Source organism: Agelaius tricolor, unplaced genomic scaffold, assembly GCF_023055355.1.
Source record: "Agelaius tricolor isolate 1412-34295 unplaced genomic scaffold, bAgeTri1.0.p SCAF_8, whole genome shotgun sequence".
NCBI classification, from domain to species: domain Eukaryota; kingdom Metazoa; phylum Chordata; class Aves; order Passeriformes; family Icteridae; genus Agelaius; species Agelaius tricolor.
Genome location: NW_027269268.1, coordinates 368,169 through 392,476, shown reverse-complemented (window position 1 = coordinate 392,476; position 24,308 = coordinate 368,169). Strand labels below are relative to the sequence as shown.

Below are 24,308 nucleotides of genomic sequence, written 5' to 3'. Positions count from 1 at the left end.
CATCTGACCCGGGACTGTTTGCCGTGGGGCTGCACTGTGTCCAACCCCCCACTTTCCTGCCCAAGGGACAGGTGATCGCGCAAGCGATCCCTGTTCCCGAAATAACTTGGGCCCTGGGGTTTCCTCCGGCTGAACTCCAAAATCCAGCAGTAGCTTGGGCCCAGGTCCTGGGGCGGGAAAGGCCTCATGTCACCTGTCATATCTCAAAAGGGGGAGAGGGCAAGCCTCTTAAAGGCTTGTTGGACACAGGAGCAGATGTAACGATCATTCCTTCCCGGGAATGGCCGTCACATTGGGAATTGCAAAACGCGCCTGGCCACGTCCGAGGTGTCGGGGGTTTACAATTGGCACGTCAATCAAAGAGCGTTGTACAAATTACGGGGCCGGATGGGCAATTGGCTTCAGTGCGCCCATTCGTATTAGATTACACGGAACCCCTGTGGGGGAGAGACCTCTTGGCCCAGTGGGGAGCCCGAATTGACCTCCCAGCAGCTCCCCAGGTTTTTCGGGCAGCGGTCACTGATGAGCGCCCTACCTGGAAACTGAATTGGAAATCTGATAAACCAGTACAGGTAGTGCAGTGGCCGCTCAACAAGCAAAAATTAGCGGCGCTCAATGAGCTTGTTAAGGAGCAGCTACTCAAGGGCAACCTGGTGGAGACCATGTCAGAGTGGAACTCCCCAGTGTTCGTTATCAAAAAGCCCAACAAAGATAAGTGGCGGCTCCTTCACGACCTCCGCCAAATTAACAACATCATTGAAGATATGGGGCCTCTCCAACCAGGGATGCCGTCCCCAACGATGCTCCCCCAAAATTGGAATTTGGTCGTAATTGACATAAAAGATTGCTTTTTCCAAATTCCCTTACACCCGGACGATGCTCCGCGTTTCGCCTTCACGGTTCCTGCCATCAACCGTGAAGCCCCAAGCAAGCGCTATCATTGGCGAGTTCTTCCACAAGGCCTAAAGGCCAGCCCGATGATCTGTCAATGGTACGTCGCCTCCTTGCTGTCCCCAGTACGTGCAGCCGCCAAAGACACCATCATTTACCATTATATGGATGACATCCTAGTGTGCGCTCCGACCAACGACCTACTTACCCACGCGCTTGACCTAACAGTCGATGCATTGGTTGTTGCAGGGTTCGAGCTCCAGCAAGATAAGATTCAACAGATGCCACCCTGGAAGTACCTGGGCCTGGAAATAACGAAGCGGACCATTGTTCCGCAAAAATTGGCTATTAAAACTAACATCAAAAACCTGGCAGATGTCCACCAGCTGTGTGGGTCCTTGAATTGGGTAAGGCCTTGGCTAGGCATTCCAACAGAAGACCTAGCCCCCCTTTTCAATTTATTGAAAGGGGGAGAAGAGCTTAGTTCTCCAAGGTCCCTTACCCCAGAGGCCCAGACAGCGCTGGAGAAGATCCAAAACTCCATCTCGGCCAGGCAGGCCCACAGATATCACCCGGGCCTGCCATTTAAATTCATTGTTCTAGGTAAGCTGCCACACCTCCATGGGGTGATTTTCCAGTGGGATGATTCCATCAAGGGCAAGGACCGGGGCTCGGGGGATCCCCTCTTAATCATAGAGTGGGTGTTCCTCAGCCATCACAGGTCCAAAAGGATGACGCAGCCAGCCGAGCTGGTGGCAGAATTGATCAGAAAGGCTAGATCGCGGATCAGAGAGTTGGCAGGTTGTGACTTTGACTGCATCCACATTCCTTTAAAATTCGATTCAGGCCATCTAAAAAGAAAGATGATTGATAACCTTCTGGAAACAAATGAGATGCTTCAACTGGCTTTGGACAGCTACACCGGCCAAATCGCAGTAGATCGGCCGGCCCACAAATTATTCAATCAGGAATTCACATTGTCTCTAAAATCAGTTCAGAGTAGAACTCCTCTGAAGGCTTTGACAGTTTTTACAGACGCGTCTGGAGCATCCCACAAGTCAGTGATGACTTGGAAGGATCCTCAGACTCAGCGGTGGGAGGCAGATGTCACAGAGGTGGAAGGTTCACCTCAAGTTGCTGAGTTGGACGCAGTCGTCAGAGCCTTTGAGAGGTTCTCTGAACCATTCAATTTGGTCACTGATTCAGCCTATGTCGCGGGTGTAGTTTCCAGAGCCGAAAATGCAATTTTACAGGAGGTATCAAACATCCCTTTGTTTAACTTGCTCTCTAAACTTGTGAACTTAGTCTCCCACCGAGAGCAACCCTTTTATGTGATGCATGTCAGGTCACATACCGATTTGCCTGGATTTATTGCGGAAGGCAATAGGCGTGCTGACGCCCTTGCCGCTCCTGTTCAAGCTGCCCCACTCCCTGATCTGTTCAGTCAGGCCAAGATCAGCCACCAGCAATTTCATCAGAACGCCCCTGGCCTTGTTCGACAATTCCATCTTACACGCGAACAGGCCAAGGCGATCGTGGCTACATGTCCTCAATGCCAGTCCCACCAGCTCCCAACAATACCCTTGGGAGCTAACCCCAGAGGTCTATCTAGTTGCGAGGTGTGGCAGATGGATGTTACCCACATCCCTGCCTTTGGCCGTCTGCAATTCGTACATGTCTCAGTGGATACCTTCTCCGGCGCAGTCTATGCCTCTGCCCACACAGGGGAAAAGGCAGCAGATTGTGAAAAACACCTAGTTCAAGCGTTTGCTGTCCTGGGCATCCCCAAGGTCCTGAAAACAGACAATGGCCCGGCGTATAAATCCAGGGAGCTGTGAAGCTTCCTGCAACAATGGGGAATAGAGCATAAGACCGGCATCCCCTATTCCCCGACAGGCCAAGCCGTGGTAGAAAGGACCCACCAGAGCCTGAAGAGAGTTTTAGAACAACAGCGAGTGGCTGTGAAGGTGGAGTCCCCCCATATCCGTCTCGCGAAGGCGCTTTTTACCATTAACTTCCTAAACTGTTCTTTCGAAAATCTCAATCCGCCTATCGTGCGACATTTCGGGAGACATGAGCAGCTGCAGGCCAGGGTCAGGCCTCCTGTCCTGATTAAGGATCCGGAGACCTGGAAAACGGAGGGGCCTCTCGATCTAGTGACTTGGGGGAGGGGATACGCTTGCGTGTCCACCCCCTCAGGTCCGAGATGGATCCCCGCTAAGTGGGTCAAGCCCTTCCGCCCTGGGAAGACTCTGAGAGCAGAAAACGTAGAACAGGTCACGGAGGCATGTTGGCGGCGGCGGCGGAAGCTCCCAGGGATGGAGCCACTCCCAGTTTAACCCTCTCCCTGCCCCGGGCAGGACCTGATACAGAGTCATTCCTTATGTCTGTCTCTTGTTTGTTTTTAGTTTTCCCCCAATGGACGGTGTTTGCCCTTACAGTTCTTTTATTTTTAAACGAAAAAGGGGGAGATGTTGTGGTGTGTTTTATGCTTGTTCAGTTTTCCCTCCATTGTTCTCTCAGAAAGTCCTGCCCTGTTACCAGTTTGTGTCAATCCCCAAACCCCTCCCCAGTTGTCTTGGTTACCAAATGTATCTTTCTTGTTCCCCACCCCTGGCAGCCTGCCTGTCACTCGACACCCCTGCCTCTTTTTCTAGAGAGTTCGGGCCAGGGTGTCGAGTGATTGGGTTAGGGGCCAGGGTCCCTCCCGCAACTGTGTTTGATGGGTTCTCCGATCATGCCAATCCTTAATGTATCCCTCTCTGATTTGCTATCTTTCACCCCTCCCACCCTCTGTAAAACCGAGGCTTTTTCCCTGCCTCGGGGCTCTCAGCTTCTTCCACCGAACCTGCACGTTTCCCTACCAATAAAACCACCCCCCCGAAGAAACTGAGGGTCGCCTCTTCATTTCATCCTGCGACTTCGGAGCTCTTTACTGCGGCCACACGTCCGCAAGGCCTGACATCGCCTTGGGCACAAAGCCCTGACTCCGGGTTGGGGAAGTGCCTTACTGGCTGGAGGTTGGCTGGACACTTATCTAGCCTGGGCGTTTCACTTTTCACCGGCCACTGCTCCAAAGCTGCTTTCCTCAACTTCACAGTTTGCTCCCTGGCACGTAGGCAGGGCTTTGCTGGAAGTCACAGCTCAGTTCTTGTTCTGATTCAGTGCATCTCCTGTTTTGGCCTCATCCCTTTAAAAACCTGGCTTAATTTCAGTTAATTAGTTCAGGTCAGTGCCTTCCTTTCACAGATGGCTGGAAATAGGTTCTTGTCCAAAGGCTGGGATGATTTGCATGTCCAGTGAGGTTGGGCTGATGTTAAAGAGCTGAACGTTGGCCAACTCATGTAGATATGAGCTGATGAGGAAAGCACAGCTGCACATCTCAGACTGGATTTCAGAGAAGTCAGTCAGTGACAGATCAGCCCATACATGTGGATATTTCCTTTCTTGTTGGAGAATTTACCTGCAAAATAAAATCTGCATTGTGCCTTTACCCCACCCTCAAACTATTCCTGATACTTTCTTCCTGTTCCAAATCCCTGCTTTTCACTGCTGGGAAGGAGAAGCATTCTTTCAGGGTCCTTTTCTCACCCCTGATATTTTACAGTCCTCCTAGAAAAGGTACAGGGAAGATGTGCACTTTGACAGTGACCCTTCACAGTATAGATCAATAGATGGCAGTAGCTGAATCTCCTTGGAAAGAACATCCCTGGAAAAATGTCATCATTGGCTTTTTCTGCAAGACATAAATGAATGCCCTCTTCATGGATTAAAAAGAGTGCAAGTAAATCATAAATCAGGGGCAAAGGACAATTTCCCTTTTTCATCCTCAAAAGTATTGATGTCCAGAGTTGCTTAGAACAGCACCAGGTTTGCTTGAAGCCATGGATTGAAAGGCTCCACACATTCAAAACCAGGATCAGCAGCAAGGATCAGTTCAAGTCTGTGAATCCCTCATTGGAACCTGGCTGGAGGCTTGCTCCTGATCACCTGGCTGTGATACTCACCTACAAACAGACTGTCACAACCTGCACTGTAATTTAGAGTCAGGGAGTCCTGCATCCCTGCTTGGCCTGGGGGTTTCCCCATAAGTTTTCCTAATGCCACTGCAAATATTTTAGTGCAGTCTTGTAAATGCAACCTAATTTAATTTGTTCATAGTATCCTGTATTTGATCATGTCTATTTTAATATCTCCAGCTCATATGGAAACAAAATTTCAGAATACTCTAATCACCATTGTTTGAATGGAGTAGGTCCAAAAGCTGGTCTGTGAAATCAGTAACTGAAGAATTTGGTTATTTCTTATAGAAAGCTTTAAACTAAAGGAATTTGTAGTTGGAAGTTATCTCAAGAGATCATTTAATCCTTCAGTTCCCTTTCAGTGAGGCAGAATGAAGAACGTGCACAGCTGATGCCCAGATGCTGACCAAAAGCAATGATGGTGCCTGGCCAGTGGCAAAGTTAATTGTCTAACAGCAGTGAAGGTTTTCCATGACCCCAAGCCCCGATCTCCTTCAGTGGCAATTTAGTCTCTTTGCATGGCTCATTCTTATTTTCCTCTTGTTATTGTATCACTGGAGAAGTTTTGACAAAACCAAAATCTGTTTGTGTCTATGTATTATACATTTTAAGTGAAAACTCATTTTGAAACATCACATAGATTTTTAGATCACTTAGATTTTCTCATCAGAAACAAAATGTCACTGAAATTAGCATAAACCAGTAAATTAAGGCATATGGCTGCTGATGTATCAAAACTTCTTGAAGGGGAAGACAGAACCCTCTGGCAGAACATTTCTGAGCCCTTTATCATCTGAATTCCTGGGTATATGGAAATATTTTGTGCTTGTTTGCAAGCACAGTTTTTAAAATCTTGATTGTGATTATTCAAATTCTTTTCTTTATAATCCAAAGTTTTCCTGCTTCTCCCTTTCAGGGAGTGTTTACATGATGCTCCAGTGAGAAACACTCAGAACTGATGCATTTTTGTGACACCTGATCTGTGAGCAGCCAGGGGAAATGTCCTGCCTGCTCATGGCCAAGCCAGTATTGTCACTTCTCTGGCTGAGTTCAGAGGATGGCAAAATGCTGGAAGCTCTCACTCAGTATTGTCTGAGTCCTGTGAGCCTTGAATTAGCAGAAGGGTGTTGCAGCCTGAGAGAACCCATTTTTCCATAAGATTTAAAGAGCACTTTCCCTGGCTAGAAACATGTTAGGGTGATGATTTCTGTGTGCTATTATGGAATGGCTGACTTGTTGCTGGATCCTTCTCCAATGGTCAGTTCAAAACCTGTTGATATTATTAATTCAGGCTTTAGAAGTAGGAATCATTGCCAGACCCCACTGGGTTACAGCCTGCCCCCACTCAGGGCTACAAGATAACTCCAGCTACCCAAAATCCCAGTTTAATGCAAGTCTAGGAAAGGCACCATCAAGGGAAAGGCACCATCAAGGGACAGAGACCAGGTGAGGAACTGATCTCTGCTGATGGGTCTGGTTGGTGTTACCCAACAGAATCCTTGGAATGCAAGAGACTTTGCCTGGGTTTGCTGATAAGATCTGTAGGAGGCAGCACAGGTAGCACTCCCTGCAGGAAGGAGGTTCAAGAGCCTGTGTTCTTTTCTCCCAGTCTCCAGGAGAGCCAGAGTGTACCTGTCTGTGCAGGGATTCTGCACTCCTCATCCTGCTCCCTGTGTCTTTCCCAAGATAAAGCTGGCAATGTAGATGGCTCTCTGCCTCTGCATGCAAATGAGAGATGTGGTTTTAGTCCAAAAGGGAATTTTACTTGCATAGCTGCAAGATTATACAGTGTGCTCAGTTTGCCTGAGATAGATTTTTAATGAGGAAGGAGCACCTTAAGTAGATGGGTGAAGAATGTTATCCATCCTTTTCCCCAAATCGTGATCCATGATTTCCCTCAAACATCTGTCAGCCACCCAGCAGTTCATTTTCCTGAATCAAATGCTGGAGACAGCTAAAGAACAGCAGTGTTGCTCACAGAAAATTAGGCACCCACGGGGCAAATAATATTACTCTTTTCAGCAGCACAGAAGTCTGAAATTTCTCCAGCTGTTTCCAGAGGTGTGTCCCTGTGCCCCTTCCTCTGCTCACAAGGTGGCACAGGCCAGGGTTTGTATTCCCAGATCAAAGAGAGGTTTGAAGTGGGCACGTGTGTTTTTCTCAGCTCTTTGAAAGTCCAAAGCTCAGATATGATCTTTCCTGAAATCACATTCAACCTGTTCCAAAGTCCAAGGGCCGAAATGAAAGGATTTAGCTTAATAAAATTCATCTTTATCTGCTTAAGGTATCTCTCCAGACAGAGCCCAGGTCTGTAAGCTGCACCCAGAACTCCAGTCCCATTTTTCAGAGCAATGTAGAGTTGCTCTGTGCAAGTTTGTGCTCAAAGATCTGCTGTGCAGAATTAAGCAGGATTTTTCTTTCCACAGGCTTTTGATATAAGTAGGAAAATCTGTCCTTACTTAATATAAAGAGAAAAAAGCTCCAAGCTGCTAGAGGAGAAGGTGGATTTCCAAGATTAAAAAAACCCCAAACACACTTCATAATGGCTGAGCTTTAAAGGAAATTGTCCGATCCTTTTTTCCAAGATAACTGTTCTTTTCACTAACGAGGTTTTAGGAACCTTTTCCCATAGTAAGAAATTCTCATCCATGGTTGGGACCTTTCTCAAAGATGCATATTGCACTATCCTGGTCCAAATTTCTTTGTTATTGCCAGTAAAAACAGAGTTTCCTTTCATCAGATGGACAGTATTGTACAGACTAAGAGTTGGGGATGTAATGTTACATGCAGGTGCTCAGAAATAAAAACCTGCCATTTCATTCCAGAGTGCTTGTTATTTCAGAGCACCAGGGTAAGAAAGATGGCTTCTTTAAATGTGAATGCACTTGGGCGCAGTTCAGTGAGGTGACGGTGGTGCTGGTGCAGACACAGCAACAATAATGTATTTTTTAGAACCTTTTATAAACATTTAGTTTAGCTGTGAAAAATCCCAGCCAGAATAAATGACAATCTGTTTCTATCTTTTCTTTGGTCACTTCACCCCTAGAAAATTAAACAGAGAAAGGAGAGGGGGTAAACTCTTAATACCAAGAGTTCTCTTTGCTCCCTCTCATTGATTTCCCATCCAGCTGTTCCTTTGGCTCCAGAGCTGCAGATGGTGGTTGCACTGTGGAGCTCCTGAAGGCACCGTGTAGGTTTGTGCACCAGACCATCAGAATCCCAGCTGCTACCTAACCATCAAGACTTGATTTTACTTAAGCTGATTTTCTCCTCTTCCTAATTATTTTTCCTTCCACTAGAGTGGAGTCAAGTTTAAAAAAAATAAATTTCAAATAGTATAAAAATGTAGAAGAAACAGATATTACTACCAACATTTTATTCTTCTCCTTAACCTCCCAGTGTGCAGAAGATTCACAGCCTCTGTTTGGTGAGGATTACTGGGATGATGAATAAATGCTCTGAAGTTTATTTCACAGTCTTGCAGTCTTCTGTCAAACTCATTTGGGTTTGCAAACTTGCACTGTACTTTGGCAGCAGTGCTTGGTATTTTTCTCAGATACCTTTCCACAGCAGCATTATTTATGTATTTCCTTACACTCACTCATGAGTGGTCATTAGGACAAAAATCTTAACAGGGTCTATTGAGTTTGGCCTGATCCACTTGGTGCATTCTTTGCTTCCAACCAAAGGATGAAAAACAACCATTCTGTACTCTCATTTCTGTTAAACCCCTGAATACTGACTTGATCTCCATCTTCCTTCTCAGGATGAAATGGTCCCCAGGACCTGTCCCAGCTCTCCATGGGCACTGTTGCACCAGCAAACTCCAGAGGGCCCCTGGGTGCAGAGATCTGGAGTGAATCAGCTCTTGGTAAGGTGAGATCTCCTTTGCTCTCACTTCCCACAAGTCCTTGGAAAGGAGGCAGCAAATGCAAGTCTGCTTCAAGCCTGGTGTGGGGAGAGGGTCCTGGAACATGCACTGGGGGCTCTGCCAGTCAGGTGCTCATGTCTCCCTTGTCTTCTCTAGAGTAAACCAGACCATTGGCTCAGAGATGACTTCCAGCACTGCTTTAACCAATTTTAGCAGGACAGGTGATGGGAATATGGATTATTTACTGAGGTTTTCTCCAGCTCAGTGTTTGCCCTGTCCCCAGGCTGACCTGCTGTCATGCTTAGTAACATCAACATGCTTATTTTGCCTTCTGAATATACACATTTTTTTTTATAACTACAGATTGCCAGAGGTCCTGTTTTAGTAGTGAGAGAGTTCGGCTGTAGTGCAAATTGTGTGCTGGAGCTCCCAGAGGCTGTGGAAGCAGTTCTAATATTATTGTTTCAATCCAAATAAATATGGTAAAGACATACAGAAACCATTAGCCAAGAACTTTGAGAACACATTCCTGTACATGCTTTCTGCTAGAGTCATGGCACTGCAGCAAATCTAAAAAATCCTACCAAATGATAATTTTACATTGTGATTAGTTCAAATATCAGAAGAAACCTGTGTCTTTTCAACCCTTCATTAAACTTCTTTGTTTCCCCTTCCTCCCTGTGTTTGGTTTTACCCAGGATGTCAAGGCTGGAATGCTTCAGGGCTGTGCTGTGTCTCAGGAATGGCTGTGACCTGGCACTCTGGGGCTGATGCCAGCCCAGCGTTTGCTGGGAATGAGCTCAGTGCTCCTGCTGGGACTGGGAATCACAGCCTGGAACTGAGGTGAGTGACCCTTCCTGGGTTTAGTCCTATCAGCTTAGGGAGCCTCCTGCAAAGTGCTTGCTTCTAGTGCATTTTGGAGCACTCAAAGAGTGTGAGGAGAACTCTGTTTTAAACAACACCCCTTGTATGTTTTTTCAGGCAGGGAAAGGATCTGTCTTCTGTTTTAGCTTTGAAAATCTGATATGTAAGAGGAACTACATTTCTTTTCTCAGGCTGCAGGAGTAAATAATGTATAGTATATATAGTACATCTAACTCCTGTCTATGCAGTTTCATGATATGATTTTCTTGATTTGCCAGTGTACTTAAAAATAATTCTTTCTGACATTATTAAAAAAAAAAAAGCATCTTGGAAGAATTTTGGGGGCACAAGTTCTCTCCCTTGCATTTCAGGCATGGACACTTCTGGAGCTTCCTCTCACATGGAACCTTCCCAGACTTATATTTGGTTTGTGGTCAGTTTGGTTCATTTTCTTTCCTCATCTGTTACAAACTCGTGTAAAGCCCAGGCTAATTTAGAGTGTAACATAACCAGGGATTTTGCTAATTCAGAACAATTTATTAAGTTGCCCAAAGATAGTGCTGTTTTAAAAGTTTTTGGATAGTATCTGTTATCTTCTAAAAGAGCAGAAAATGCAAATGGCTCCTACAATCAGCTGTGTCTGCTTAGACTTGCCAAATCATATGGAGAATGGTACAAAACAATGCAGCAACACTGAATTTATGGAACAGTGATGCTGGATGACAATGGAATTGCAAAGGAAGTGCTCAGTACATCAAAAATTAATACCTAGAGGGTCCATTTTGTATGGTGATGATTATAAGCATCACTCTGTGTGTTAACATAATCTCCTCCAAACAGCAGTTTACTGAACGTGCTGGAGATGATTGAACAAAGGACTAGTGGAGGTCATGTTTGGGTTCTCATTGGGCAAATCACTGTCATTTCCTTCTCAATCCCAGCTAAAATTGCAGAGTTGCAGGAGGTGCTTGGGTTCAGTGCACACAAATGGGAGGTTGGTACCTGTGCTGGGAGCAATGCAGAGCCATGCACAGGAACATCAGCAGGTCACAATGTGCTTCTCTTGGCTGTGGGAACAAGGGTGTTATTGGATAACCTCAGGAGCTGTTTGTTAAATAGTGAATCACTGAGCAAAGGCCCAAGAGGTGGCAGTGCCACTGAGTGCCACTCAGGCATGGACAGTGCAGCAGCATGGACACACACTGACACATGAGGGTGAGAAAGAGAGAGGGCTATTCACAATATTCACTTCAAGCAGACGTTTCACGACCTCTGCTTTAGAATCCATTTGTTACATCACGTATCCATTTCATTTTAAGTAACAAATCAGTTATGAACATTTATTTTTAGCAGTGAATCACACTTCTGGGCACACTTAACCAGAGCTCATCTGTGCTGTGTCCAGTAATCTGTGTGCAGCTCTTTGCATCAGATGAGAAATGTACAACTTAATCACTTGTAACTATAGCTATATACTAGGAGGGCTGTTTGATCCTAAAGCTGAAGAAATCACACTGACTTTATTTGTTTATTATTTCCAATTTAACAGTCTCATGCAAAATGCAAGAGTTTATTTTAGCAGCAATCATAAAAACAAATTATTTGTTTCTAGACAGTCTTTGCTAATTTGTGCTGCAGTAAATTTTTTTTAGTCAATTTTGTGTCTTTAGCCACAGCTCCTCATAGGCATTTCCGCAGAGCCAGACAAACAGCTGTTAGAACTGGGAAAGCAGCAGCAGAGCTGCTGGTGTTGTACAGTGGAGCTGGAGTAATTAGGCCAGCACTTATTGTGGTTCAAGTGCAGCTTACTCCAAGTGCAAGAGAAGTCTGGAGAGGGTCACTGACTCCTGTGTGTTCAGCTGGGAATTTCATCCCTCACTTCGGCCCTCTCTGATGGGGAATTTCTCCTGCCTGTGTAACTCGGGAGAAAAATGTAAATGCAGTCAGTGTAAGGACATTAATGAGACCAGCCCCTTCAAGTTCTAAGGTTTGAATTTTCCCCCCAGCCTCCTGTTAATGATGTGCCAGTTTGGTGCTGCAGGAGAATCTGCATCTGTGGTAACCAAAGGTCAGAGGCCCTGGGCTGCCTGGGCTGCTGTGCTCATCACACCCGGGGAGCAGAGAGGGCTCCTGGTGTCTCAGTGTTAGCAGTGGCCTCACAAAAGACAAGTGTTTGAAATAACAATGGTTTGAAGGAGTGTGTTACTGACCCCCAGTTCTGCATTTAAAAAAACCACAAAACTCTCAAGCCCTTGAGTACCTAATGATGGCTGAACAAACTTGGAATGACCTGAGGAAGATGGAAAGGGACAGAAGTTAATGCTCCCCAGATGCAGCAGAGCTCAGTAGCCCTTAAAAGCAGTTAAAGAGCTTTTACCATCTGTTAAGTAATTACCTATCATCATTAGTTAAAAAAAAACACGGTTAAGAAGCGAAAACGAGCAGACGATAGCCCTTCACAATGCAGCTGCTTATACTGCTTTTAAAAATGCCGCGGCAGCAGCACGGAATCGGGACCCCGCCCTGCCGAGAGAGAGCAGCCCCCCCGCGCCGAGAAAACTCCCCCCCGCCGAGAGAGCCGAAACCGGGGCAACCCCGCGCCGAGAAAACCACGCTGCCGAGCCTTGGGGAGGGGCAGGCAGAGCTCTCCCGCTCCTCTGAGCCGGCGCCGCCAGTTCCAAAAGCGGCAAAACAACGCCGCAGTGAGCTATGGCCTAGAACACGATCGCTCCCGCTCCGCAGGGCTGCGCAGCCTATTATGCAAGAGCGAAAAAGAACAGAACTCACGGCAGAGACTGTTAGTTGAGCTTCTACCCCCATTAAGGAGCAGAAATACTCACCGAAATCGAAGCTGGTGCTAGATAGTCTGGCAGGATAAGTCTCTTCACTTGAATAGGACCCCATGGGCAGGAGGGGCTCCCCTATTCTCCTCTGCAAAATTTGCTCACCAGAAAGGAGCTGCACTTTCCAGAGGCACAGAGCAGTCCGCGAGGCTTCTTGTGGGTTCAGTCCCAAAGTCTCTCTGGAGAGCGATGCAGCCAAAACTCTTCCAGTGGATGCTCAGCTGCCTTAAAGCTTTTCCGAGGTTTTGAGGTTCCGAGAGGACTTCTCGGGGCTGCAAAGTCCAGCAGCCCCACGCTTGGGCCCCAAAATACTGGTATATGATCCCAGTATTACCGGGTGGAACGTGCCTGGGCTTGTCTGGCCCTTGCTGCTTGACCAAAGGCGGCAGCTGTGGTGTTTCACCTCAGAGACACCTTAGGCTGGCTGGATGTTGCAGCTGGCACTTGGAACAAGTCCAAGCAAACAGGAACTCAGGTTTACCTCTAGTGGAAAGGCTTTAGGCGAGGTGAAGGAAAAGGAGACAGATTCTGACGTAGGGTTTAATCCAGAGTTTTATTCCAGGGTCACAGATCTCTGAATCTTGTAACAGCTACAACAGAATCCCGACTGCATGGTCCCGTGTCTTTTTAAGCCCGGGGAAAGGGAGAGGGGAAGGGGGTAGGTGTGCCGCCAGCCAGGTGGGAGGGGCAGAGTCTCAGAGGACAATGACACCTAGACGGGCCAATGACCCCAGGGCTGAAAAGCATCTTTTGAACTTCACCAACCAGACCTCGCCCTTGCTGGAATGTTAAGATTGACGGACAGCACTTAGCAAGGGGGAGGGGAAGGGAGAGGTTGGCACACCTGAGGGACTGGGAGAGGTGAGACAGGATATTGCTTCACACCACAACAATTAGTTATTAGAAGTAGGAAATGATGTAAAGGGCACAAACATGATAGAAATAGAACAGCCAGCTTCTTGTGGGTTTCTTGAACGAGGTCATGAAAACATGGTTATTAATGCTGAAATAGAAAGGACAAACATTTACAGACCATGTTGTAGCTGCTCTGCCTCAAAAAGAAAAGCATTATGTTTTTCCTAACAATAAATATTTAGCTCAAGTCTTGCACTTGTTACCAGTATGAAATGAAATTTATTATAATACTCATCTCCAAAAAACAAGATAAGATGAAGAAGATTTAAGGGTTCTAAATTCAGTGCATTATAGCTCAGCTAAAACCAATTATGGAAAACCCAATTTGAGGATCATGACTTGGAACAGATTAAAACCAAGTAACCAAAAGCCCCCAAAGCTGTGTGTGCTTTTAGGCTGCATGGTTTTACATGCAAACATGCACACATTTTTACTTCTATATCAGTATGGGCTTTCATGGCCCTAATTCTGATTTCTTTTTTCCCTGCTTCTTAGTCAAAATAGGTTCCCTAAAATGCATTTCTTTCAAGGTATTAGCTGCACCTCTTTAAACATTCTGCTGGAATTTCAGTCTGTAGGTCTGAGGTTGCACAGGGATCCTTGCGTGGTACTTGGCTATTTTTCAGTCCTATTTCCTTCAGCAAGTGGATCCATCTCACTGCAAGTTCATAATGCCCCCTAGATTTACACACCCAACCTGCCCTGACTGTGAGCTTGGAGACGGCAGCAGGAGAGGCTGCTGAGACCCAACAGTGCCCAGGCATGTGGCCACAGAGTGGCACAAACAGAATAGAGACACAGGAAACTGCAGGAACCATCCAGAAATCAAAGAGAAAGTCATGTCCAGGATGTCCAGGCTGACCCTCACTTGTGGCTGCAATAACAAATTAACAGTGTGAGAAGTGGAGAAATCTTGTAAATAAAAAAATGAGGACTCAGGCAGCTGCTGTGGCAGATGATGGAGAAAACGTTCAATAAATATCAAGAAGGGGGAATTAGGATGGCAGAATCAGGGCCCCTGGGGTAAGAGATGACAGTGTAATGGCAGACAAGGTAATAAAAGGAACAGAAACTGGTGCTGCTCCAGGCTCCTTGCCAGCAGCTCCATGCCTGATCCATGCAGTTGTTCCCACTGTGATCCCACCTGATTTGCTTTTCCATGCAGGAGGGACATGGTGTGCATTCCCTGGCCTCAGGGGATCCCCACGAGCTCTGCCCATGCTGGGAGCCCCTGGGCACTGCCCTCTACCAGGAGCCCTTCAGGCCCCTCTGCCTGAGGCTGGGGCTCTGTGGCTGCAGGCCTTGGGGCACTGCAATGTCTGCACAGGTACCTAAGGCCTTCTTTCTTTCTGGGGGCTCTTGGCAAAACCTAGTGAATAATATTGAAGTATTTTGTTCTATCAGAGTTACTTTTCCCTGTGTAAATTTTTTTTAATGTGAAAAGTGTGCTCTATATAAAATGTGCCACATATTTAAAACAAAGCCAATTTTATTTTGGTTTTGCCTGCTGCAAGGCTAAACATTGAGGTAAAGAACAGAAGCATTGGGTTTGTGTTGCCAAAATCTTACTCATAGGGTACTTTATCCCATTATTTTTCCATCTGTTTTGTCTCTTAGAGATTATTGCAGGAGCTTAAGAGTTTGATTCATTTCCACCAAGGCGTAGGAAGAGAAGGTGCAGAGAGACAGAACTGCTTAAAAACCTCAGTCTTAACTGCTGAAATATTCAGTTTATGAAAATACCTTCTGAATTTATGTTCAAAATCCTCTGCCTGATTTGCTGAATGAGGAGGAAGGGAGAGCAGGGGGATTTTCTCTATCAGCTCTCCACAAGTACAGCTGTGTTGAATATTTAAATCTGGCATTTGCAGTCAGTGCATATTGTGATCTGCTTTTTTGGGGGAGCAACAATCTGTGAAGATTATGATTGCCTTTTTATTGGAGTAGAAATAAAATATCAAACAAGCACTGAAATATATTTTCATGTAAGTTGACGTTATTTTCTATTTTAATCACAAGCTGTTTTGTGAGAGCCTCTGCACTGTGTTGCTTTAGAGCCCAATTTGGGGGGTGTGTGAAGGGCAGTGTGATGTCTGGATGATGGTGGTGGCCAGGAGCCCACAACACAGACAACATTGCCAAAGTGAGCACCTTTTAATCAGTGCCCTGACACCTCACTAAAGCTGGGCTGCACAGTCCTTGAGTGCCCAAGGCCCTCTTGTTGAAGCAGCCTCACTCTGCAGAATTGCTGTGTCTGTGGGGACAGCTTCATCTGCTCTCAGCCTCGCCCTGCACCTGGGACATGTCTGCAGCCCATAAATAACAGGGTCCTGCTGGCACAGAGCCTCAGGCCTGGGGCTGATTTATGCACTGCAGGGAGAGCAGGCCAGCCTTCAACGCCAGAGCCTCACCCCTCCACATTTCAGTATCCAGGAGGGTGTGAGGGGGGTGAGGCTGGAATGCTGACCTTCTGTCAGACTGCAGTGTACCACAGATCAGTGCAATTGGTGGGTTACTGCCAGGAAATCAGCTACTAGTGCACGGTTTTCTGTGAAATAAGCAGAAATGCAGCATGCCTAAAATGGAAAGGGAGCTCAGGACCCACATGTCACCAATTCTGCACACCCAAAGTCCCTTTGGTGTGAAAAAGAGTGGCCAAAATAATTAGCTTTTAGGATTAGTTTGGTTTGGTTTGTTTGGGGGTTTTATTCTAGAAAAACAGAGTCATGCAACCTGAGCGATTGTGGAGGAGAGCACAGTAACCAGGGCATCTCAATGGCATTTGAAGGTGAGAAAATTACTGTGATGTGAGTGAATCTGTGTGTCAGAACCAGCACCAAACCCCTTGATACATTCTCAGTAAGTTACAAATGTGAGTTCTCAGAGTGTTGAAAGCAGTGACAAAGGAGGTGTGACAGTTAAAAAGCGAATATCAAAAATCAAATAAAATAAAGCTTTGAACAAGCTGAACTCTAAATATTTAAAACTCGCAAAAAGTGTAAGAAGTGAAGCAGAAATAATTGTTGGTGCTAATATCTAAAAGTCTTAGGCATGTGTCCAGGCACCATTTATTCCCTAAGATGTTAGATGTCACACTGACAGAAAATTGTCACCCCCAGACTGGTATTTTTGGAACTGCTCAGTGTCCAATCAGGCAGTGACAGTGGTTAACAACTGCAAGCCTGATGCCTGGAAATTAAATAAATGGGAGTGCTCCTGCTGTGGGCTGGGGCAGGATGGTGGTGGGAGGGGATGGCACTTGGTGTGCCTGGCAGCTGCCCACTTCATCCACTCCAGTGAGCTTTTACCCACCCTGGGCTGCTTCCTTCTATCCCTGCCGGCAGGGTTTGGATGGGTCAGTGGGAATGCAGGAGCCCAAACAGTAAGTGCTCCCCTGGATTTTAACCCAGTGGCACAACAGCCATTTAACTCTGTAAATCTGTAAATATTGTTACAGGCCTGTTTTTGTAACATTGGAGTGCTCTCTGGAAAAGCTTTTTTTTTAAGTATTGCAAAAGCTGGAAGAGAGCATTGGGCTAAGATGGTGATGTAGCCAGCAGTGGGGATTGGTGAAGGAACGAGGGAGAGCAGCAGAGCTCTGTGACAGCAGAAGTGAAAGCACCAGCTGGGAAGCACATTGCAGTCCTGATCCACCAGGAGCAACCTGGGATCAGCAGCTGCCCCCTGCAGACTCCAGTCTCCCTGAGAGCAGCACAAAGGTGTCCCCTCCTGCCTTCGTGGGATCAACAGCCTTTCCTGGAGTGTGGAGCTGAGCCCTTTCCTTGTACCTTTTGTGTCGTAATCTGCAGAGAATGAGGGAGGCTTTTCCCTGCCTTGCTGAGTGTATTGTTTTAGTGCTTGTGTGTAGCTTAGCTCAGGCAAAGAGAGCTCCTTCCATTCACAGCAGCACTCGAATTGTTGGGCTACTCAAGGAAAAGTATTTCTCAGTCACTCCTTTGGAAGCTGCTGTGTTTGACATAGAAGTACTAAACATGAGTGGAATGAGTGGGAGAGAATAAAGAGCTTTGATTTCTCAAGGCTGGTGATGAATGGTGGTGGTGATGACTCTAGCTAATTGTATCTTTCTTTCTTTCTTTCTTTCTTTCTTTCCTTTTCTTTCTTTCTTTTCTTTCTTTCTTTCTTTCTTTCTTTCTTTCTTTCTTTCTTTCTTTCTTTCTTTCTTTCTTTCTTTCTTTCTTTCTTTCCTTTTCTTTCTTTCTTTCTTTCCTTTTCTTTCTTTCTTTTCTTTCTTTCTTTCTTTCTTTCCTGTTTTCTTCCCATAATTGAACCAGCTGCTAAAGGAGCCCTAGGATTAAATATTGAACAGAGGGGTTCCTGAGTGAGTGTCAGAGCTGATGCACCAGAGACTTGTGCTGGTTCTTTTTACGCTTGTGGTGCTGAGGGAATGCTCTTGGCACAGCTTTGCCTCTCGTGCCTGCAAACACAGAGCTCTCAGCAGCAGGAGGAAGGATGGAGAGGCTCTGTGCCTGTGCACTGAGCGGGGAACCCTGTCTGGCTTGGACAGATCCTCTCTGAGGAGAGAGGGAAGCTGTTGAGTTCCCTCTGCAGAGGGGGTTCCCAGGAACAGGCAGCCTTGCCTACAGAATTCACCACTTATAGCCGACATTCCACCAACAAAGACTAAGAAAGGAAAAGAAACATAATGAGTAATCTGAAGAGACAGCCATGCTGTGCTGAAAAAGGCCTTTAGAAGTAATTACATAAAAAGCATGAGCTTCTGCGCTGAGTTAGGGTCCCTGGGATTAATTAAAAACAAAGATGCACTTTCTGTCAGAGATCTATCCCAAGTGAAACCAAAATGCAATCAGATTTAGATGGAAAGTGACTGTGCACCAATAAACATTTTTTCCTTTTTTAACTTCACAGAATAACTGAAAGAGGACAGAGAACAAACACCACCAGCTCCCCTCACTGTCATCAACACTGAAGTACTTGGCTGAAGCAAAATGTTAAGAAGCTGGGACTGGACATTTAAAGACTTGAAAGTTACTGAATTTTCTGCCCAACTTGATGGTGAGTAACAATTCCCACATTGCCTGCAGGATGTGAAGTGCCTGAGCAGGGGAAGGAGCGGGACAGCTGAGGAGCTTCAGTCACAGCCTGTGTTGCTTCAGCTATTGCCAGGGGAAGGTGTGTGGCTCATCAGAGTAGTTTGTATGTAAATCAAGCGAGGTTATTTGTGTTTCAGTGTTACTTAGAAGTCAAACAGCCCTTCTAGAAGGAAATTTTGGTCTCATCAACACATGCATTCTACCTTCCTCCCAACGGGGAAGCAATTAGAATAGCAAGGAGAGTATTCCCAAACAGCATTGCTTAACAAACAGGTTGGAGGGGCTTGCTTGCTTTTTTTTAAATCCAGTAATAATACTGACTTGATGTCTCTTATGTCTTTGTATTTCACTGCCTCATGTTTTGAGCATAGGCAATCATGTAGGAATCTTCTGGTTTGTACCAGTTCATTACAGTGTTGCTAATACAATTTTTTTCTTGTTGCATAGTGGGAAAAGATGCAGAAGATAATGCTGGTGTCTTACATGTTCTCAAGAGCTCAATAAGAGATGGAAAAACTCCAGAAATACAAATCTAAAATGGTAAGCATTGCTTAGCAGGATCTTTCCTAGCTAATATTCTGGGTGTTGGTAGGCAATCCAATCTGATTGCACTTTCAAGGTGGGGGCTGGCACTTATCCAGCCAGAAATGTTGGATTTTGTTAGTGAGACCATGTTCTGTGTGGAGACAGCGATGCCTGGGTGAAATTCCATGGCTCATGTTGTGCAGGAAGGCAGGAGAGCAGGTCTTAGGGGTTCACTAAGCTCTTGAGATGCATTTTTGGGGAACTGTCAGTCAGTCAGGCTCCCAGAAGATGAGAAGCACACAAATATTTTTCTTTTTTTATTTTTCCTTCTCATAATGTGCAATTGAGCATCATGTGAAAGATCTGTTGCAGACCATGAATCTTATTCTCCAGGGCAGCTGTGGTCGTCTCTCTTCAGTTTTCTCTTCTGTACACTTGGGAGCTCTTTTGTGTAAGAGGTGAGCACATTGAGCTCACAGAGGTTCTTAGGAAGGGGATTAACTTCTATCCATGATGGATATTCCAGTGAAGTACCACCTATGAGCAGAAGAGAAAGGAAGAGAGTAAAGGGAGCTTGCACTGTACACAGAAAGATACTCCATAGATCTAATGAAAGCATAAAAATACTGTCTGCCTTGCTTTTAGAGGTGGTTTGAAAAATTACTGGCTAAGTCAAAAGAGTCACACCTGGAATTTCAGTTGAGATTTTCAGAGGAATTCTTATTAAATGTCTTCATATGATGTGGAATGATGGTGTGAGAATAAATGGATTTATCATCACATTAGCTACCCCAGATTTTACACTGCCCATGGCTTCATCCTCCCCTTTTCTCTGCAGCTCCCCCCTGCCATGCTGTAGCCTAATGCCCTCTTTTCTCATCACCAGGGTGGAGAGATTCAGTGCCCAGCTCTGCAGTATTGCCTTGGAGATGCCTTCTTTTGGCTTTTGTGCCTTGTTCCATGGGGAGCCTCTCAGTAGAGTGGGTTTAACTGGGTAAGTCTGTTTGGCTGTCACTGTTATTAATGTGCCCAAACTTGGATAATTTCATTTCTGTCCTTGTGTAAAAACAGGTTTGTTTTCCAGACCTTTTCCCTCTTGAGACCACAATGATGCAAATGCTAACAGAGCTCTGTGCATTTATTCATATACATGTCCCAGAGCCTAGAAGCACAATTTCCCATCAACATTCCCAAGCCGGGAACAAAAGCAGGTTTTCACGTTAAAAGCACCTTTTTGTGTTTGCGAGAAAGCTCTGTGTGAGATGGCTGTGCTCAGGCAAGTGTACTTCATTAGGTAATTCTGCTCTCAACTGTGTGCTCACAAATCATTCCCATTTAACCTCAGAGAAGGATGTGCATGTGTGAAGTCAATGAGCTCTTGCAACCCTGGGAGTCATCCTTTTGGAAACTGTTACCAACTACAATAATAATAATATTTTTAAAGCTGCTTCCTGAGGGGTTAACAGCTAAAGGCCACTGGAGATCCCTGCTCCAGTTCCCAGCATATCATGGTTAAAGCAGTGCAGTGGTGTCCAGCCCATGCAGAGATGTGTGCCAGCCACAGCACCCAGGGCTTTTAAGGGTGTCAGGGGCTGAGAGGCACCACAGGTACCAGGGCAGGTGAGTTTGTACTCAGAACAGCGCAACAATGAACAGCAGCAGGGTCCTTGCTCCTCCTCTCTTCACCAGGGGTGATTCTCTGAACTTCCCTCCCAGCCTGGTGTTCCATGGAGCTGGGCTGGGCTAAGGAATCATAGCAAACAGCAGTGAGCTTCCAGACCAGGGAGAAAGGCAGCAGGTGGGATAATAACCTCTCATTGGCGTTATTATAAAGCAGAGCAGTAGGGCTCAGGAGCTCAGTCCCTGAGTAGGGACCGGGTGCCCGAGGCTAGCTCGCTCACGCCAATGCCGCGGGGCTACCATCTAGCAAGCATGGTGATTATCAGCTCTATAGTGATTAGCAAGCTCTTAGGATTTCAGCTTTGCTTGCTAGGCAGTGGTGCCCCGGGCTTGAGGCTGCAGCAGACGGAGAGAGAGGAGAAGGAGAAGGTGCAGGCTGTTCCACGGAGATGGCTTTATTTGGGGAGGTCCGTGAAGGGTCTCTGCTCTTCTTCTTTCTCAACTAATGGGGTACAGTATGCTTCTTTTATAGGGTTGGAAAGGATCCAAGCTTGACTAATGGTAAGGGGTTAACATGACATTGCCTTATAGGGTTACAGAGATAGGTTAAGGGCGGAGGACAGGGAAACAGGAATTTTCTTTTGCTGCTTCAGCATTCCTATTGTTCATATTCTCCATGGTGCTTTTCCTAAATATATGGGGTTTACTACAGTGGGAGGTGTGTACAGAACATGGCTCTGGCTGCTGGCACTGGAACCAGGGTCACTGCTGCCTGGTGGCTGCCAGTGCCAGAGCCACTGCTGCTATCTTTGTGTTCTGGTGGCACTGGAGACCCATTTGCAGTGCCAGTCATTTGCTTTGGTCTGTTTAAAAGATGCCTGAAGACTCAAGAACACCCAATTCCAGTGACTTTTAAAAACTGTAGGTATCTTTAGCCTGCTGAAAATAACTTCATACTTTCAAAATTCAGAGTTAATATCTCCACAGAGAACAAAAAGCATAAGAGCTTAAAAAGGCCAACCGCATATTCCTCATCTTGTCCTGTGGGAGTTATTCTTGATCATGCAAGACCCCACGCATAATTCCTATGGATGCTTGTATCTGACAGTCTCTTTTGTAATGTGGCTGCTGTTAAAAATCTCCTCTTTTTAATAATGACCTGCTTTTATTCAGAAATAGTTGGGCTGCAGCAACCCAATCTATTTTAGATAACAAAGACTGTGCTTTTTAAAGCTGAACTGTTTGAATGCTTTTTAAGCTCTTCTTTTTAAATGAGAAATCTGATATTCTCCAACACTTCAGGTTGTACATTTGTCCCAGTCTCTCTGCAAGCCTCTCGAGTCCCTGGGCCTTACCCGGGTCGGCAGAGAGTGGGGGGGGTGACCCCACCACGGCCGACTGCGGGGAGACACTCTCTGTGCCCCGAGGGTGCTGAGGGCACTCAGGCTGGTTGCCTTCGTTGCAGCAGAGACGACCGAGACGTCGGTGGAAGAGGAAAGGGGCCGACTCCCAGCAGGGGGTATTCCAAGGTTTTATTAAGGAGTCCCGAGCGAGCTCCTATACCTCAGGGGGTTCCTCCTGCCGAGAGCGCTGGGGGACGTTCGGAGCTTACATTTAAAGGGGGGAGGAAACTAACATAGATAAAATCCTACTGACCAATAGGTATCTCTGGGGGATGGGTGCTGGGGGGACAGACATACAAAACAGCGTATGGGGCAGGACTTGGGGGGTTGACCCTTGGCCCCTGGCTAATCACTCGACAACTTGGACCGAAACTTCTAGGTAGGGGGCTGGGATGTCGAGGTGACTGGCAGAGAGCCAGGGTGGGGGTTTTGGAGATCTTATCCCAGGAAAGGGATAACACAAAAGGAGGGGGGGGGGGTATAGTCTGGGATAAACCATTTGGGAAAAACATGGGAATACAAAACCAACTACTTCAAGGTATTACAAAATATAAGAACGCACTACAACATCTCCCTCTTTTCGTTTAAATAAAAAAGGAAGAGGCACCTAAACATTAAATTTCAGCTCGGAGTGCTATCAATCATCAGCAAACCAAGGCTGTTTTGTAAATTCTGCAGAGGTTTCTGTCCCTTCCTCAGAAGAGGTGGGAACAGTCACCTGATTGACCTCTAAAGGGGAAATAGCTTTCGAGATCAGTTTGGTCACGATGCTCTTGATGATCCCAAAACTGATCAAAATAACAAGAAGAACAAGCAAAACTAAAAATACAGATTTCAAAATGGATTTGACCCAGCCCGAGAGTCCCCATCCCTGAAAGAGTCCATCCATCCAGTCCGCTGTTTCTTGCTTGATGTCTTGGACCATTTGTTGCATCTTCCCGATGATTTTGTGGACATTTTCAGCTTTGGATGACAGATTCAGGCAACAGAGACCTTCAAACTCCTCACAACGATGATTATGTAGCAAGAGGAGAAAATCAATTGCAGCCCGATTTTGTAGGGTGGCTTGCCTTGTTGTTTCATCGTCTGCCAGGAGGTCTGAAAGTGCAGCTGATGTAATATTGGCCTGTTTAGCAACCCAACACTCTAGATGTGATAATTCGCCTAGAGCTTTAGCTGCAGACACCCATGGCAAAAACACGGTGATCGCAACTCCTTTTGGTTTGGACCAATGTACAATTTCAGAATCGCAATTTGGGTCCAGATTCCTTAAATCTCTCTTTTTGCGGGCCGAATTGCGGGTGTTGGTTTTGGTTCGCCAATCCATGATTTGGGTTTTGTTGGGTGTAAACAGGCTCAGCTTTCCAATGGTGCATGGACCTCCGATTAGACGAGAGGGGATGCCTGCCCATGCCCTGTCCCCGCAAATGAGGAAAAACCCCTTAGGAAGGGCACGGGGCTTATTATCAGGGGTAGAAGGTATTCCTACTTGGGAAATTTTCCTACACCAAATTTTTGCTGTATAATTCACTTTAAACTGTTTGACTTCATGGTACAAATCTACTTGATCTTTTGGTGTAAACGTAAACTGAACACAATAGAATGCCTTGGCAGAACCAAGGAGTTCAAATTCTTGGGGTTCTTTTTCTGCTACTGCTTGTCTATCAATTAATTTTGACCAAGGGGATAACGGATTATATACTGGGGGAAGGGGAGCAGCTAATGTTGGCGGAAATTCATCATATTTGGATGGGATCCCCACAAGGCAAGTGGACATCGGGTCAGACACAGAAGAGGCTGACAGGCAAATGTGGTCTTGGTTGAGGACTCTGGCGAGGGTGGTCCACACATTTGCTTGGGGTTGTGGAACGATCCACATCTGACCTGGATGGACGGCTGTCAACAGAAGCAACGGAAGGATGGGGCTCATTCTGATGACACCAGGGCTGAGTTCAGATCAAAGGAAAACACTAAAACTGAAAATAAAAAGTGTTAGGGATGAGGTCCAGGTAACAACAATTTAACTTTAAAGAGTCTGACGGCGCTTCCTCCTCCAGCAGGCACTGGCTACCTGTGTTGCAGCTTTGTCCTTTGACACCTTAGGAATGTACGGTCTCACCCACCTGGAGGGGATCCATCTCAAGCCTGAGGGAGTGGATACGCACGCATATCCCCTACCCCAGACTACGAGCTCATGGGGCCCCTCTATTTTCCAAGTTTCAGGGTCCTTTATGAGGACTGGCGGACGGACTTTTAATTTGTGCTGACTGTTCTCGTTAAAA

At 46.1% G+C, this 24,308-nt stretch overlaps 1 long non-coding RNA gene across 1 annotated transcript in view; it reads left to right on the top strand.

Annotated features, from left to right (window-relative positions):
• The first annotated feature begins 8,685 nt into the window (after window positions 1-8,685).
• Window positions 8,686-24,308, top strand: part of LOC139592577 (uncharacterized) — a 62,325-nt gene continuing 46,702 nt past the window's right edge. Inside the window, exons 1-5 of the long non-coding RNA XR_011680043.1 lie at window positions 8,686-8,789; window positions 9,492-9,627; window positions 18,294-18,440; window positions 18,926-19,018; window positions 19,890-19,997. This is a non-coding gene — a long non-coding RNA (uncharacterized lncRNA). The remainder of the gene's footprint in view (window positions 8,790-9,491; window positions 9,628-18,293; window positions 18,441-18,925; window positions 19,019-19,889; window positions 19,998-24,308) is intronic.